This window comes from Mytilus galloprovincialis, chromosome 12 (assembly GCF_965363235.1).
Source record: "Mytilus galloprovincialis chromosome 12, xbMytGall1.hap1.1, whole genome shotgun sequence".
In the NCBI taxonomy this organism is placed as follows: Eukaryota; Metazoa; Mollusca; class Bivalvia; order Mytilida; family Mytilidae; genus Mytilus; species Mytilus galloprovincialis.
This window is the reverse complement of record NC_134849.1, coordinates 33,356,092-33,373,382: the sequence shown is the minus strand read 5'-3', so window position 1 is coordinate 33,373,382 and position 17,291 is coordinate 33,356,092. Positions and strand designations below refer to the sequence as shown.

Below are 17,291 nucleotides of genomic sequence, written 5' to 3'. Positions count from 1 at the left end.
TAACATGATCAAGACAATCAAAATACGGTACAATGCTTTGTATAAACTGTTTGTAAAGTACGATATATGACATGTGAGTTGGGCGTACTACCGAAAGCACCAGAAGTTCTTAATTTATTATTGAACGCGATATATTAAGGTGTAGTCGAAATGACTCTCTTTCCATACACCAGTTGATCAAATACTTAAACGTCACAGACTCGTGAACTATATTTTCTGCGTTTACGCTTTCATAAGCTGAAATTATCAATTCAAGCAAAACACATGCTGTTATCTGATGCACGTGTTTAGTCCTAATTAAATTTGAACATACATGAAAAGAATCGGGGTTTTGCAATATCGGCTTCAGTGAGGGCACTTGTCCATCTACTATCACACAATATTTCATTCAGACTTTTAAACAAGCCATTGCATTGTACAATCCACCAAACATGACGATAAACTTATCTTCTCCGTACAAATCTGGCCATTCCCACCAGAATTGCTTAGCAAATACCAAAGTGGTTGATCTGCAGCTATAATTGATGGTTGCCAGGATTTAGAAAATTAACCACCTTGTTCACCTTATTTAATGAATGCTTGATCATTGCACCTGAAAGGCATCAGTGGCATCATAAAAGTTACATTTACTTGATCAGAAGAGCCTAGATGTTTTAGAGGAAAGAAATGACGACAAAGATATGTTTACGAATCCAAATCCTCATCTGTTAGATGAACTACGATTTACATCTTTGTGCCCTTGTAGTGCGTGCAAATCGCTCTTAATGCCTTTGAAATAGGTGCGCATGCGCGAAATTGTTAAATGCATGGGTTAACCTTAACAATGTTATAAAACCAATTCATAACATCACTAAAAATACCAAAGCGCTAAGTATGTAATGCATAGTTCAAATGTTTTTATGTGAATTTTGTAAGATTTTCGTGCATGTGCAAACCATGAACATGTCAAATATTAATTTCTAGTAAATATGTCACATGTAAACAAGGTAGCCACCAAATCTGATAATATTTCATTCTAAAAAAAGGTAAAAGAAAATATTTTCCAGAAAAATAAGTATTTTAGGACTGGAAAAAAGCAGCCATTTTAGTAAAGGTAATGGCCATCTTGAAAAAAAATGATTCTTTTTTATGGCCAGCAGTTTTTTCTTAAAAGGTATATAATAATGGTCTTTCGTGCTAATTTTCATGCTTGTATCATTATTTGCACAATTCCCTCGATTTTGCTTGCTAAGATCTTCCACTATGTGACTCCTAGTATTCTTTATTATAATTAATACACTGCAAAATGTTGATCGATTTATTTCCTAAGTTTGTAAATAATGTGGCTTTGAATTTGTATTGTACAATAAGCTTCGTGATCTCTCCATGAATTCCATAAATTCCATAAAATCCATATTTCAATGAAATCTCTTAAAAAACTGTTTATCCCACGGTTAACGTATTTGTCCTACAAAAGTGAAAGTTACAGACCCTATTGTTCGTAGCTGTTTTATCTTTGCTGTCTTTTTTAAGGGAGAGAAAAATAAAACATCCAATTTCTATCTGGTCTTTTCAGTCCGGAAGGACTTATGTCTAATTCGCTTTCGTCAGCTCTTTCATCTGTTTCAGCAGTTTGTCGATGCACCCCTGGCCATAACTGAAAGAAAATAATATAAACAATTTACTTTTTGGGGGGTTTAATTTTATCAGGTAACGCAATTACATGCAAAATATTTTTTCCTTTCCACAATTCAAGAACAAATATATGTATTTTGGTTGTCTAAAGTTAATAATTCACACAACAAAATTGGAAGGTGTCAATCAGACACAGATAATGCACCCGCTTGCAAAAACCATTAAAGGACATAATACAAGAACGATATATTAAACTCTACCCGAAATTCCTGTAAACGAAAAAATGTTTTTGTGGTAATAAGCATTGTTTATACATGTTATAAAATCTAGAAGTTTCATTACACTTCGCGAGTCAAAACTTATTTATATATATCTAGTTTTGCTATTTTTTCAATGCAAAAATAAATGGATTTATATAAATGCAAGAGTGACAAATAACTAGTGGAGAGAAAATGATGTAGATGTAAGGTAATCGTGCGGTTGTCAACAATAAACAAAACAAATACCGTATACTCTTATTACAGACTAGGGGGATAGCTCTGGTAGCATGGATGGAGGCGATCACATACGGACACATAAAAACACATCAGCTTCCATTTCTACATTTTAATCAGACAAAGAATGACGTCACAAACATAAATACACGATACTGACAAAAGGGGAACAACTCGTTCTTTCACACAGAAACATAATCCGACCATACATACTGATACATAACACTCTATACTCATACTTAATTATGTCACAATGGATTCATGACATATGTGGTAAGACTATCAACTTACAAAAAGTTCTCTGCAATTTGTCAAACTGATATCCCCTTTTGATACAGTCTCAACTTCTCCACAGATATCCCCTTTTGAGAAAGTCTCAAGTTCTTCATATATTTCCCTTTTTGAGACATCCAGCATATTTTTCCTTTTTTGTACGATAGTATTTCTTCTTTTCTTCGTTTCAAAGTTAAAAGTGCAAGATTTACATCTTTTACGTTTGTTCCAATTTTTAGAGCTCCCTAAAATAAAAAATAAAAATTTCTACGTTTTACAAAATGAAACGTATCTAACACCCTAGCGATCAAATAGGTTACACATTTGAATATTTGAAGTATGGGCACTTTAGAAAATTGTGAGTATAACTGGTTTTATTTCTTCATGATTGAAATGACAATTTTACTAGGTAACTATGGAGGCAAAAACAAAACAAATGACAATATAAAAAAAAAGATGTGGTATAATTGCCAATGAGACAACTCTCCACAAGAGACCAAATGTTTACCTTGTATTTTTCGTATTAAATCTATCATGTCTTCTCTTTTGTATTCCCTGCAGGCTTTCGATAAATCCTCAATTGGAGACTGGCTTCGCCTTTGCCATAATATCAACCCCTCGAGCGCTTGTCGTTTTACATCTCTGGGATATAAATTCTCAATTTGTTTAATTTCATTGAGCTGTAAATCGAGTTCCAATAAAATAAAGACCCAGCCATCTAATAAATTAGCAGCAAGTTTTGCTAAGTGTCTATTGCTAAAATCTAAAATGAAGATAAAGAAAACAATAACAACTACCAAAACCGTTATCAAAATGTATACGTGCTATATATAGACTGTAATTAAAAGCCACATGATATTTCAAATCTGGGCAGATAATGAAATGGTTGCAGTTAAAAAGGTGAACAAATTCACAGGAGAATTACAGAGAAACAGTGTTTTGCTAAAGTTCAATATAATGACTGAAACATATTTTAATAGTCAGAAGAAATACATGTGAAAAATGAGAAATAATGTTTGAGGTAAACTACATGTTTTGAGATGTCAACAACTTACGGAAACGTCGCAGTACCGAGCGTATGCATAACTTTGCGCCAAAGATGGCTTCGCGATTTGATTCACCAACATAAACAAAAATAATACGCTGTACGGATTTATATTTACCTCCATTTTTTTACATAAAAACTAAAACAATCTGCCATCATCGTCTTGTACAAAATCAAAGCAAGGTTTCCACAATATATTGAAATGATAGAATGAAGACGGAATTGTTACATTTACTCCATCAACCCTTTATATGACATCGGCAATCAAAATCTTTGATCAATGGGTTTAACAAATGTTCCCCGAACAGGACGTAAATGACAGACTGATGAGGAAAATATCCAGCTGACATAATATGTCTATAGAGTCTATAGACAAATAACAAATGTTCCCTGTTCTACGAAGCTGTGTTATACATGTTATATATAATGTAAGTATGGTTACACAAACGCAAAAATACGGGCATAATAGTATGTCACTACAAATGTTGGCAAATTTTATAACTTTGTTATCCTACCTCGTTTGTTTAATTGATCATCGTTGTCTGATGAGGCTTCAGATTCAAAAGACTCATCTGCAACATATTCCCTTTCATTAATCATTTTCTGTAAATATAAAACATGTAACACAGTTAAGACTATCTAATCAATGCAATATACCATGGTTAAACAGATCATTGTTACATTTTTATAGAATATATGAATCTTTCTCAAAAATCAAAAAATATTTTTGCATGGTCATTGGCATTTTTTGTAGTTATTTCCTTAGGAAACGAAATATGTCGATCAACCTCGACTTTGGAATATAACATCAACTTATATCGAATTAAAAAATACATTTAACAAGAGATCAACTTTTGAACTCACAGGTACATGTCACATTACACTCTCTTGTTTTCGTAAATTAGAGTTTCCTAAATTTTTCAGATTATTTTAGTTATTTTTAAATGTGTCCATGTTCATAGTTATACGATTATACAGTACCAGAAGTTTATACGTGAAATACTGGAAACAAATTAAAAATAAACGGAACTGCACGCATAAGCTACTGTCATTGTACGAATGTATGAATTGGATTAAGAACACTTCAATTAAGGGAGACAAATAGAAAGTAATTATATGAATCATTAAAAAAAATTCCAGAGATATAAGAAACAAAAGCCTTTTCGACAGTAAATTGTGTACGAGTTTGACTTTATGCCTAGCAAAAGAGAGCTTAAAATAACAAATACACAAAGATTCAGACAACATATAAAAGATAACGAATTTTCGTAAGTAACTTGTGACGATTTTGGTCGAAAATAAAGCTGTGTGTTCCTACAAACGAAGTAAGGATCTATTCACCAAATACCTTTTTAATATATATATAGTCGGGTCAGTTGAAAACCAAACCCCATACGCGTATGGTCTAAATACTCGTATGGTCCAGAGCATATGTATTATGTATTCAGTACTACATGTACCTATTCGATAAACATCTCTCATTTTCAGTTGTGTAACCTACATGTTGCCATATTACAGTCATTGACGGAGAACTGTATATGGATTATTTTGCATATATGCATATAAAAATAGTAAAATATAAAAAAAATTATATTTTCATACAGTATTATCAAAATAGTAACAGAGAAGAGTATGTACGTTTATAATATCAAATATATAACTATGAAGAATTAAATTCCTTGTTCGACGGATCTGCCCGCATATATTCTTTTCTAAACGGATTTTTTTTTAATATTCTCTCCTCTCGCATCTCGAAAAGTAATCGTTTCTATTTCCCGCGCTGTTTTTTTTTTTTTTTTTTTTTTTTTTTTTACATTAAAAAGATAAATAGCGATCCCAGCTTATTAACATTTGTTTCCTTTCCCCTACTTACATTCCCCTGCAAAAACATGCTGATTTTCGATGTTCGAATATAGTACGCAGAAGGAAAGGTGTTACCATCAACTGCAATATTGTATGCCAGCGAAACAAATCTATCAATAACAGCTGCATGTTAAGGCACCTGTCATGAGACATGAGTCTCTTCAGTTGTTCAGTCGTTGTCGTTTGTTGGTGTGTTTCATCAAGTTCATAGCAATTTTTCCGTTTAAATATATATGTAAATATATTATTATTATCAACTTGACTTGTTTAAAATATTTATCATGTATCATGTTTCTTGTCACTTGTGTATATAACGTACTATGTTGTTGCATTAATGAGTTATTATATAAAGATTAGTTTTCCTATTTGAATCATTTTACACTAGTCTTTTTGGGCTGTTTTACAACTTGATGACAAACCCCGGTGTTGAAGGCCGAACTTTAAATACATCATCAGGTTGAAAACAACCATCGAAATGAATAATCCCTTAAATGCAGGTATAAATGAGGGACTGTCCCTCAGACGAGGCGTCATTTTACTGTCGTTGAAATGAGAGAAAGTTAGATTTATAACTTTAAGCGAGGATGGGGGTGAGGTGGGGGGGGGGGGCGGTTGAATTCATCATATTTTAAACATTTTTTTCTAAAAAAAGGGATCCACTTATTTTTAACAATAAAGAAGCTATATAAAAGTCAAGCAGTATTATAGATGTATATTTCTGCGGGGAAAAAAGATTTCTAAATATATTAATTTGTGCCCTTTTGTGATTAATGTTGGGTCTTTTTCAAAAATACTTAGTTTTACTTGAAATGGACCCCTCATAAAAGGGATAGTTATTGCATTGAGTTGTTCACAACCTGATTATGAATATGACGGAGAATTGTCTCATTAGCAAGCAAACCACATCTTATTTAAAAAACTAAAAAAGTAAAAAAGACAATGAACATATATGAGAATACTAAAACGACAGAGACAAAGACAACCAACATAGGAAAGACATATATTACAATTCAAACGAGATCATTCAAAGCAGATGAAATACATATTTAATTATTGATGAAATAATTATTCAATTATGTAAACAGAAAAAAAAAACTTCAGCGGTTGATAAATCAAGAAAATGTCAAAGTACAAATGTTAAATCAATATTTCTATATTTCTATTATTTCCTGTTTACAAAAACCATTATAATCGCTCTTCTTTACTTTTAAAGCTTCGCCTAAATAATTTGCAAATTATTTTTTCAATATTAATATTTTGCAATATTTGTAAAATTTGGTGGCATGACTGTACTGTTTCCGAGAAATCCAAGTATTAATCAGAAATAGAAGGAATGGAACTGTATTTATATGGAACACAATTTTGATATTATTGCTGAGAACGTAATAAGATCGGTATGAACGTAATATAATCGTGGTAAGAACGTGCTATAATCGCAGGAAAAGCGTGTTACGATCGTGTTGCATTCGGATAACTCGTGGTATGGTCGTAGTGAGAAAGGGATGAGCGTAGACAGATCTTGATAAGTGTAGTGAGGTCGCAGAATAAGCGCGGTTAGAACGTGCTATAATCGTAGCGGGATCGTTGTAGAAGCGTAATAAGGACGTAGTGTCCTCGTGAAAGCAACGAAAATTTACAGTTTCATACCACTCGTACCGGGACCTCACCACGATCTGAATTTATTTTAGATCGCGGTGAGCGTTTTGCGATCGTGGTCTAGTGGGACTGGGGCTTTAAAAAGGATAAAAATACACTATGTCCTACGTAAAACAGATAGCCATATTTTGATACACATCTGACATTAACTGTTTACTTTTAATAAAATCATGTTGTTATACATTTTTATGTAGGTAACATTTACTTTCGTATGTTATATGTACACACACGATATACCTTGCATTGTGTCTTGTATGCATTTTTAAAAATCAGCTGCACTATTTGCTTTGTTTAATTTGAAAATAAACAACATTTTTACTTACATTCATGACAAAATCCTTCTAATTACTTTGTAGGGTTTTTTTCAGACAGGGAAGAATGAACAATGGTTATAAGCTAAAAATATAATTTGGAAGTTTGATTGTATTTTTAAACTGTGGATTTTCAGAAAATTTAAATAAATATAAACGCGGTCACAGTACAAATTTTCTTATTTTGAAACGCGTCAATATTTTTTAGTTCAGTAAAATCTAATGACATTTAAAAAAAAAACTTACTGTTGTCGTTTTAAAAAAAAACACATCAATTATGATCACTTCTGTTTGCAATGTTGGCATCCAAATGCCCCTTATTAAAATAGATTATGTAACTAGTTAGGTTACTGTTTGCCTTCTTTGTTACTTTTTAAGTTAACGTTCATGTATCGTGATTGTATATATGGTTGTTTAAAAAAAGTCAACTATCAGGTTATCTGTTTTCTTAATAAATTTAAAGTAACTTTTGATAAGACATATGAAGTTAATGAATTGTTAAGCTAACGTATACAATCATAAATAACAAAATTAAACAGAATATTATAAATTTTGATTCGCTACTTAACGAATGTATCGCATGCTGGACTTTTTCTGCTGCTTTTTTGTTGGAAAATAAATAATGAAACAGAACAACGTTAATACATGTATTTCCCATTATGAATTTAAATGTTCTCAAGTATATCAACTACAATGTACAAAACAATATATGTACCTTTTAACGTAGTTATAGTTTAAACCGTACCTTCTTTAGGTTTTAAGTTCTATGTTCGAATTATGATGAAAGTATATCATGAAGTGTTCCGAATGCATAAAACTTATTACATGTTTTTTTTCAATTGTCAACAGAACGGAATAATAAAACATATAGCCAATTATGGGTTGTGCGTCCAAAAACCAAATCACCATCAGAGCTTTGACAGAACACAATTGTTACGGTCACAATAACGACTTGGTTGACCGATATGACATTTTCGGAAATCAACATTTTGTCTTTGATCTTGAAATCAAATAAAGTCATCTGCTCTGCATATATCCGATTGTGTCCTATTTTCTATCGTAAGTTTGAATTCGCATGACTGGAGGTAGACGCTTAGCGGGAGACGCTTATATTTTCTTGGTAGAGGGTTGTTGCTCACAAGGAAGCTATTAATTAATCAAGAGTTCCAAATGGTGAAGTGTAACACTATGCAGTGCTTATACGATAACTTTAATAATCAATATAATTGTTATCTACAAAAGGACAAATGGACAGTAAAGTTGTTATATGTATTATAGTTAAACTTGCAGATTTATAATTGTTACAACGTGACTTAGTACATACATGTTTTGGTTTTAAAGAAAACCTATACTTTTGGCAGGTGGTCTGTTAATTCACATTTATTGCTTTATATTGAATGAACTTCAATGTTCAGATATGGGTGGTCAGTTAACTCATGTCTATATAAGTATTTAAAGGCTTAAGCTATTGAAGCAAATGTCATGTCCATCGTTTATAACTTTTGTCATCGTGTAGTGGTCAGTTAAGTCACGTTTGTAAAAGTATAACAAGGCTTAAGATATTGAAGAAAAAGTAATGTCCACTTTATTATCCTTTTTAACATATTGCTTTCGGCCTTGTCAAAGTTAGTACCCGTCGAAAGTAGAAACAAACAACATTCTTTCTAAATTTAAGTCATGTTTGTAGAAGTATAAAATGACTGGTTTTTTTTTCAAACAGTCCAGATTGTAACTTGATCAGTTAATAAAGAAACGTGTGTACTAGTTCAGCCATCGTTTGCTTTTATACTTGTGCCTTGACTAATTTGTTGGTTTTTAATTGCTGTCGAACTTGACTTTTCGAGAGTCTAACACTTGGGAATGTGTTGCCGTGTACCAGGATAACCCTTTGTTTGTAATCAGGTAAGCGTTTTTTTACTTTCTCATAATGGCTGAACAAAATATAGGAGTAGCGTTTAACAACCTAGCTTTCCAACTGCAAGGGTTATCAAACAAATTAGGTGCACAGGGGGTTAATCAAATTATACCAAAATTTTCGAGGGATGCTACGAAGTTTCGAACATGGATTATACAAATTGAAAAATATATTGTTTTGGCTGGATTGGGTAAAAATGAGGCGAAAATGGTAGCATATCAAGCTAGTGACCGGCCGGTTTTTATCCATAGGTGGTTAGAACAAAATGACATGGACGAAACTGTGGGGTGGAATGAGTTAAAAGCTCAATTAGTTGTGAGATTTTCGGAAGTGTCGGATCCACAACACGCTTTCGACCTTTCAAGCAAAATTAAGCAAAAACATTGTGAAAATGATCTCATCTTCGCGGAAAGACTTTATAATCTCGCAGAAGAAGTTTTTAAGGATCAAAATGGCAATTTACTTATAATACAGAAACAATTAGTAAACTTTTTCATAAATGGCTTTTCTTTAGACTACCTGAAAATGAAAATCATGAGGTCAAACCCAGACACCTTTCAAGGTGCTGTCGCGGTAGCGATGACCGAAAAAAATCTGCGAAAAAGGTTTGAATTGAGAAGGGGAACCCCAGAAAGATCAAATAATAGTAGACATTTTGAAGGACAAGATGCGGGTTAAGAAGCAATGGAAGAAGACCGTTATAGAAATTCTGAACGATGTTTAACTGTAATAAAATAAGACATAGATCTAAGATTTGTAGGGCAAAAAAAAACAAGTCAATGCTTTTGACCATACTCCTAAATTTAATAAAGAAATAGAATGCTGGAAATGTGGAAGAAGAGGTCACATTAAAAGATTTTGTAGGGTTAGGACTTTTGAGAAACAAGAAAATTGATTTCAGAGAAACTAAGAAACTCTCTTTTTTATGAAGCCGACAAAGAGAGAAAAACAAAACCAGAAACAAATGAAATTTTTACTATTAATTTGGCAGGAAATCCAAACAGTCGTATATAAAGGATGTACACCTCTGAGGAGCCAAAAATTTCTAGAATTAAATTTGTTTATCTTACCCTGATTTTTGGGTTTATAAGATTGTAGCAAAATAATTGGTGAAGAAACAATCATATGGTGGTGTATCTTTTTTTGCTACGGCCCTTTGGAAATGCCCAATTTTAATGATTTTCCCATTTTTCATCGATTTTTACCTATTTTTGGGCTATTACCGTGAAAAAAATCACAGTTCCACAATTTAACTTTTTTCATACTTTCTATAAAAATGAAGTGGAACGATCTGAATAAATTTTACTAACAAAAACCATAGGTAGGTGTTAATATAAGAAAGTTTTATCATATTTTAACGCTTTTTTGTGAAGAATTTACCATGCTGTCAATTTTGTATTTTTGTGATTTAAGAACAAAATGTTTATTATTTCAACTTTTTTGTTATAAGTGATTGAAAAAATACATATCTAAAAATTTCAAAAGACCAAAATGATATGGGATGTACATGATTCTTGTAAAATCATTTTTGTATCCCTCACCCATTTTCTCAAAATTGTGTCTAATAATACTGACTTGATTGGTCATGAAATTTGAAAACTGGATTATTCAAAAACCGTTCATTGTAAATACACAATTTTTTCACAGATTTATGTTGGATTATAATATTTTTAAAATTCATTGATATTTTCCACTTCTATCACATATTTTGGAAATAATTCAAGAACGAGATTTCAACGAGACTGTACGAGACTGAAATGTCAGAAGAATACATCTTTACATATAAAAACTAGAAAACTAGGGGCACTTGTTGATTCTGGAGCACAATGTAGTTTATTATTATCATGATTATATAAAATTTATAAATCTTTAAACAATTTGCAAAAATTATCTAAAAAGAAAGTTAATCTTCAATCCGTAAACGGAAACTCACTTAACTGTTTAGGCAGTATTGAAATTGATTTTTCTATCAAAAATAAGAAAATGACACACTTGTTTTATGTTGTTTCTGATGAACAGAAACGTTATTCTAGGACTTGACTGGTTAGTAAAAAATGGAAGAAGGCTTTACTTTGATTTAGGAATGTTGAGAGTAGGAGATGTTTATGCAAATTTAGAGGAAGATATTCATATAGCAAACATTTTAAGATTTTCTAAAGAAACTGTATTCAAACCTTAAACTTCAAACATATACTTTTAGAGTCGAAATTATACGAAACTTCTGCAGTTACAGAAGGTAATTTTTGTGAAGAGCCAGGTTTATTAATTGGAAATTCTGTTGTTAAAATTAATCAGTTAAATAGAATTTCGATTCACGTTGTGAATAGTACAAACAAAACATTCAAATTTAAAAGATTCACTGCAGTTTGTAGAATAAAAACCGTTCTAGAAGAAAACTTAGTCTCTTTAAATGAAATAAAAAATAAAGAAATCCAATAAGAAAATTATTACGAAATAGACGCTCCTCTTGAATACAAAAGTATTATCGAAAAATTAATTAGTAAGAACAAAGATATTTTTGCTGCAAAAGATTCCGAATTAGGTCAAACTGACATGGTAAAAATGGAAATAGAAACAGGAAATCACCCTCCCATTAAATTAAAACCATAAAGAACACCCTTACATAAGAGACAAATAGTAGATAAGGCAATTGATGAAATGCTCGATGCCTGGGTCATTATAAGATCAAACAATAGTTGGAGCGCCCCTATAGTTGTTGTAAAGAGGAAGGATGATACTCATAGGTTTTGCACGGACTTTAGGCAAATTAACAAAATTACCAAACGTCTTTCATATCCCTTGCCTTTAATTGATGATATATTTGCCCAATTAGGCAATGCTGAGTACATTTCCTCTTGTGATTTAAAAAGTGGCTACTGGCAAGTTTTGATGGACAAAAAAAACAGAGAAAAGACTGCTTTTTCGTGTCATAGAGGTCTCTTCGAATACAACGTAATGCCATTTGGGTAAAAAAACTCTCCTGCTGTATTTTCCCAATTGATGGAAATAGTTCTAGAAAATCTACCATTTGCCATTGCTTATATTGACGACGTTTTAATATATTATGAAACTTTAGAGGACCATCTTTCCGATATTCAACAAGATTTGATTTTTCCATTTAGCGTGAAAGAAGCGAGAAGCTTCACAGGGATGTTAAGTTATTATAGGCGTTGTTTACCAAACTTCTCAAAAATATCTGTACCTTTAGTTGATCTGACTAAGAAATATGCAAAATTTAGATGGTCTGACGAGTGTCAAACAGGATTTGAACTCAAAAGAAAGTATATCAATTATTCCTTTGCTCGCATATCCGGACTTATCGAAGCCGTATACCTTATACACCGACGCTTCGGACGAATCGATAGGCGCTTGTTTAACCCAACCATGTAATGAGAGTGAAGAAGTATTATATGAAGTTAAAACGAGAAACCGATTTATTTCTTATCCCATTAATTAAGTGATACTTAAAAGCGCTGGTCAACTATTGAAAAGGAAGCATACAGCATTGATTATGCACTTCAGAAATTAGATCATTACTTGCATTATGCGAACTTTACTATTAAAACAGACCATAAACCGTTGCAGTATCTTTTATCTTCAAATGTCCCTAATCGGAAAATTCAATTATGGGTATTGTGTATTTCTAGTTATAATTGCAAGATAGAATGGTAATCTGGGGCAGATAGCACAATCGCAGATTATGTATCTAGAATAAAATTGAGAATAGAAATGGGGAATGTGCCAAAGAGACAACAACCCGACCTTAGAAAAAAACAACAGCAGAAGGTCACCAACAGGTCTTCAATGTAGCGAAAAATTCCCGCACCCGGAGGCGTCCTTCAGCTGGCCCCTAAACAAATATATACTAGTTCAGTGATAATGAACGCCATACTAATTTCCAAATTGTACACAAGAAACTAAAATTAAAATAATACAAGACTAACAAAGGCCAGAGGCTCCTGACTTGGGACAGGCGCAAAAATGCGGCGGGGTTGAACATGTTTGTGAGATCTCAACCCTCCCCCTATACCTCTAGCCAATGTAGAAAAGTAAACGCATAACAATACGCACATTAAAATTCAGTTCAAGAAAAGTCCGAGTCTGATGTCAGAAGATGTAACCAAAGAAAATAAACAAAATGACAATAATACATAAATAACAACAGACTACTAGCAGTTACCTGACATGCCAGCTCCAGACTTCAATTAAACTGACTGAAAGATTATGATTTCATCATATGAACATCAGGCACAATCCTTCCCGTTAGGGGTTTATTATTAATAGAAGGCCTTAAAATAAAATGAACGACCCACAAACAATACAAGAAATAAATGAAAATGATAACATTGAGATGGACATAAGTAATAACACCTATGAGATAAGTACGTTATATTCAAATGAATTCAACCCAAAAAAAATTTCAAGCTGTCAACATAATGATGATGACAATGTTCAAGTAGAAGATTTAAAAATTAAGGGATATAATATTAAATATGAACAGTCACGTCACTAGATAAAAATCAAGTTCAATAGCCATTCAGTTGCAAAACGGCAAGGCTTCTAAGTCAGTAGAAAGTAAATACATACTAATGGATGACATACTCTATTTTATATCTAGAGCAGATAGCGAACCTGTGTTAAGGTTGTATGTCCCATTGCAGTTAAGAGAAGAAGTAGTCAAGCAATATCATGACGTCAATCATTTAGGTGTAGATAAAACATATGATGCTATTAAGATTAAATATTTTGGCCTAATCTGTATAAGGAATTCCAAGAATATGTCAATTCGTGTATAATATGTCAACAACGGAGCTCATATAATGCTAAACCACTATTGCAAGAAACCGATGTACCACCGTTTCCGTTCACGAATGTTGCCGTGGACTTATCTGGACCTTATTCAACGTCTCTTTCCGGTAATTAGTATATCATAAGTTTTGTTGATATTTACAGTGGTTACCCAGAATGTTTTCCTGTTCCTGATAAAAGCGCCGCTAATATTGTTCAACTTTTGATTGATGAAATCATTCCGAGACATAGTTGTCCATTGACTCTGTTGAGTGACAATGGTTCCGACAAAAACTGTAACAATATGGTAAGGGAAACATTAAAAGAGATGAAAATAAACCACGTTACAACTTCATTTTATTCCCCTGGCTCGAATGGCAAAGTAGAACGTTTACATCGTTTCATGCATCATATTCTTGCTAACAAAATAAAACATGATCAATCGACATGGGATGTTTATTTGAACCAAACTTTGGCTGCAATAATTAGGAAGACACTTCTTTGAGCTCAATTGGAATACTCCTCGAATAATGTGAAATAATACTTCCTAGTGGGATGCACTATAAATATTGATTTAGACATCAGAAATCACTGTTTCTGCTCAAGATTATTTTGTATTTTGAGCAATGTTCTGTTTAACATATTTGGATGCATATCAGAGATATTTGCACACTTAAACTATATTTGATTCAGTATCCTGAACCCATTTTTGCACAAATGGTGGTCTGTTACTTTGAAATAATCTTTTTCGTAATCTTAAAGGCCGTTCAGTTCATGATGCATATAATTGTTTGTTCATATCCAATTTATTTCAACTCTTTATTTGCACCATATCTTATTTTCATATATAAAATAGTGACCTCGAATTCCGCAGAGGTCTTCTCATTTTATATGATGCATACATAAATTGGTTATAGAACCAAAAAGGCAAAATGATTTGACATCCAGAAAAAAATCCAGATCTGTTTCCTTTATGTGACGTCGTTTGTATTAATAAAAATTAATACCAACATATGACGGAGTACCAAATTAACCATTGACAATAAAATCAACAAATGCAGCCTTTAGGTATTTATTTCATTTGGAATACAATTTTGTTTAAACAGTTTGAATTTTATGAATTAAGCATGTTTGCTGGTGACGTCAGACATTTTGTTAACAAAATTTGAGGTTTTCTGGCCAATCCCATTTCATTACCTTAAAATATAAAGTCCACAAACATTTTATTTTTAACCGCCCTGGTGGTCTGGTGGTAGCATTCTCGCCTTTGGGTGGCATGTCTTCCTGTGGACTGTTACCTTGTGTGGTAGCAAGTTAAAGATCGGGTTCAGCGTGTCCGACTAGTACAAAACTGGCTTCATTTCATGTTCATGTTCATTACATACATACACTTCATGTGAAATATTGTAAAAGATTGGTGTTCTTTTTTGGCCAAGAGACCTTCCTTCTTAAACAATTTTAATTCCATTTGCAGGCACAAGTACTATGTACAAGATTTTGACCGACTGCAGTGCTTCAGTCAGACAGTCTATGGAGGGTCTTGACTACTATATTTCTGAGGAAGTCGAGCATTTACAGATCTGACAGAAACTGTAGAACAGTTAGATTTAACCTTGGATGAAAAGAAGATAATTTGGTGGTAGCAAAGCATTACTTAAAAACAGATTATAAGGTTTTTATTAGTTGTTATATTCCCTTTTTCATACGACTTCAAAATATTGTGTGGTTGTACATTGGTATAAGGTTATGGGTCTGTTATCCATCAATAAAATTTATGCCAGGTTTTGTGTCTAATTTGGGTAACTAATAGAGCCTTATGAAATGTTTACATATTTTATTGGCATATTACTTTGGTTTTTTTTTTAATTTGGGATTCTGGTGTCACATGTTCCAAACGAAAAGTGCCAAAAAAGGTCTGATACAGTACTTTTGTTATCCCCCCTCCCTCAAAACAAAGTTTTTAGGGATATATAGAAATGTGACCTTCAAAGCAACCATTATTCTCTCTATATATATATCTTTTCAAAAGCCACTTCAAAGATTGAATAAACTTTTTTTTTCCAGCTACATGTAAAGCAAACCACTGTTGTTCGTATGCTTTGAGTGAAGAAAAAGGACCCTTCTGCCAAAAATGTGGTGACCATTCACATACTGTTGAATGCCAAGACATTGATTGAATGTTGATGAAACATTATCTTTTATTTCAAAGACACTGGGATAATCCTGAAGCTGTGCTCTTTAAGGTATTTCTAAATTCTGGTAAAATTTTATGTCCTACTTCATTAATAAGGTACCGTGTGACTAATACAGATGTGATTTGCATTTTGAATAGAGACAACATCTTATCAAACTTCATTCCTCATAGTTTTTGGTTTCAGTGTAGATAGATCCAAGTTCTTTTCTCAAGTACTAAATGAATAACAGTTACATGTATGCGACTTGGTATAGGAGATGCAGCACCGAGAGTCTGAGAGCATCCTTTCAGAAAATGTAAATTTGACCTACATCACACATTTCTTTGGTTTTTAGATCACCTGGCCCACAGGGCCAAGTGAGCTTTTTTCATTATTTTGCGTCCGTCGTCCGCAAACTTTTACAAAAATCTTCTCCGAAACTACTGAGCCAAATTAAACCACACTCGGTCACGATCATCATTGGGTATCTAGTTTTAAAAATGTGTCCGATGACAATCTTTACACAGTGTTTTAATCCTATAAACCACAGATCAAGTTCAGTTTTTTTTTAAAGTTTCTAGATAACAACTTGAAAACAGATAAACCTTTTATTTTACACAGTGTTTCAGTACTACATAACAAAGGTCTCCTTCAATTTTCATCTAAATTAAACAAAAAGTTTGAGAATTATGCTATTTTCAAGTTTTCAAGTTTTTTGCAACCCCCCCCCCCCCCCCTCTGTTTTTTAACGGTTTCTTAAATGAAAACCGGAAAATTCATTAACCTTTACAAAATGTGGCAAGGTATCATTATATTTTTGTTGATTGTTTAGTAAAATATGTTGCCAAGAGACAATGTTAAACAATTTGAAATGAACTACCATTTCCATGGAAATATGCATATTTTGCAATTTTTTGTCGTCTTTTAGGATTTATGTACATAAAGGTCTTGAGATTTCCCACAATTTTTTTTTTTTTTGGGGGGGGGGGGGGTTTAAATCCAACTATATATCTTCTACGTATATAACCATTAGTTTAATTGCAAATCAGTGTGCAAAGGTAAAAACAATCTATTCAAAAAATGCTCCCAAAGGGAATTTTCTTGATTTGGTAAAATGCCAAAATTTGTATAAATAAAGTGCTGATTTGAATTATGCAG

General features: G+C 32.5%; 2 protein-coding genes and 3 long non-coding RNA genes across 5 annotated transcripts in view; all 5 read right to left on the bottom strand.

Annotated features, from left to right (window-relative positions):
• The window catches only part of LOC143055597 (uncharacterized), a 445,604-nt gene that overhangs the window by 238,843 nt on the left and 189,470 nt on the right, over nt 1-17,291 (bottom strand). The gene's annotated exons all lie outside the window — the stretch shown is intronic.
• Nucleotides 1-17,291, bottom strand: part of LOC143055588 (uncharacterized) — an 86,082-nt gene that overhangs the window by 41,714 nt on the left and 27,077 nt on the right. The window lies entirely within an intron of this gene.
• LOC143055587 (heat shock 70 kDa protein 12B-like) overlaps nt 1-17,291 on the bottom strand; it is a 61,633-nt gene that overhangs the window by 34,047 nt on the left and 10,295 nt on the right. The gene's annotated exons all lie outside the window — the stretch shown is intronic.
• LOC143055013 (uncharacterized) lies at nt 1,246-2,540 on the bottom strand. The gene is made up of 2 exons (XR_012971909.1): nt 2,400-2,540; nt 1,246-1,636 (listed from the first exon to the last, which is right to left on the bottom strand). It is a non-coding gene; the product is annotated as an uncharacterized LOC143055013 (long non-coding RNA).
• On the bottom strand, nt 2,895-7,341 carry LOC143055401 (uncharacterized). The gene is made up of 3 exons (XR_012972016.1): nt 7,269-7,341; nt 3,942-4,029; nt 2,895-3,144 (listed from the first exon to the last, which is right to left on the bottom strand). It is a non-coding gene; the product is annotated as an uncharacterized LOC143055401 (long non-coding RNA).